Genomic DNA, 1,594 nt, shown 5'->3' on the forward strand with positions numbered 1-1,594 from the left:
AAATTTTATCAGACTTGGCGTTGTTGGTTGGAGAATAAGTCTAACACATGGGGGGGGGGGTTATTTGAGTAGTGGAATTACTTATTGTGGGGGAGATACAAGGTTCACAAGTTGATCTGCATTGGAGTATTTGACACTAATAACAGGACAATACTGCAAGTAGCAAAACAAAATACTAACGGAATGAATGGATCGAGAATTTTCCCTTTTGCGTTTTTATACAAGGGCTAAGATAATAAACACGGTGTGCACAAAAAGTGTAAATTAATGCCCCCCCCACGACCGAGGAGAGATTTCCGCCCATGCAAGTATGTATTTACTAAGGTCCCATTGGTGGGTGAAGGCGTTGAAAAGCTGATGAGGCTTTCTTAGTTACCTTCCTTTGTAAATCTTTCAAATTCTGTTTTTCTAACTCTTTGTCTGAACTATGCCTGGTTGTACGTTTTTATCGGGTGATTCACCTACTTTTCCAATTGAGTGCTCAGAGTTTTACGCTTTTTGAAGTTTCCAAGAGTTCAAGCATTTCGACTTCATTTTATCTTCATGTACACGCATGTCTGAAACTGCTTGTGCCAGTTACATGATTTTGTCGAACGATATAGAAAGTTCATGTGTTTTGTGTTTATGATGTAGAACTTGATGACTATAGAGATGCCTCTCAGAAGATTGGGTAACAAATCAAGTGAATAAGGTCAATAAGCGTTCCACTGGTCATGCACAGTAGGAAGCCTAAAAAAATAAGGCAGGAAGCACACAAAAACACGCATTATTAAAATTTCGTTTTGGGCTTCGTCTTTAAAAGCGTCTATAGACTAATCCGATAAGACGCCCTAACTGCAGTTGCACCGCATTCACACACATTCTCCAGCTTGATGCGCGCGTGCGTTTGGCGAATCACGGCACCCTATTCGTCGAAGAGGCATGCAACGTGCGCGTACCACCTGTCCACGAGCGTTGTGCCACCGCAGTGATGACTTCTAATTCTGGTGGTCGAATTACACTACACAGAAGTGGAGTACCGTGGCTTGAGCACTAGATTCCTAGTCAGCGGGTAAAAACGTAGGCTGCGGATTCGAATCCAGCCTAGGGTCATTGTGCTTGTGCCCTCGGGCAAGGCACTTTGTCAGTCATTGCGTCTCTCCACCCAGGAGTAATTGGGTACCTGTGAGGGCAGAGATGGTTATTGTGGTTGATTTAGCAGTTTTGCACCGAAAGCTTTGCGCTGAAATGGTACCTGCAGTGTTTCATGGGCCCAGTGAGCAGGGGTAATAATAATTGAAAACGCTGCAATCTAAGTTAGTTAAAGGCACTTAATAGACTTTTCTTAGAGGCCTGAGATATACGCTCAGCGTAAAAGCATGAGAGCGATGTCCACAGAGATTCTGGTGACGTAACACCAATAAATGGATCTTGAGTGGTCTCTGAGAACCATTTTCTGACGAGGTGATATAGTTTCATGAGCTTGGAGAGAGTCCCTATATTAAACACAAATGTGTTTCCTCGTTTATTTTTTGCAGCCAGTGAGGCAGGCGCTTGCATTGTGTGCAACGTCCTACTGCTCGTAACAATTGTCATTTGAATAGGGGAATTCGTT

This window comes from Acanthaster planci, linkage group LG14 (genome assembly GCF_054643075.1).
Source record: "Acanthaster planci isolate LZ-2023a linkage group LG14, COTS_SCS, whole genome shotgun sequence".
Lineage (NCBI taxonomy): Eukaryota > Metazoa > Echinodermata > Asteroidea > Valvatida > Acanthasteridae > Acanthaster > Acanthaster planci.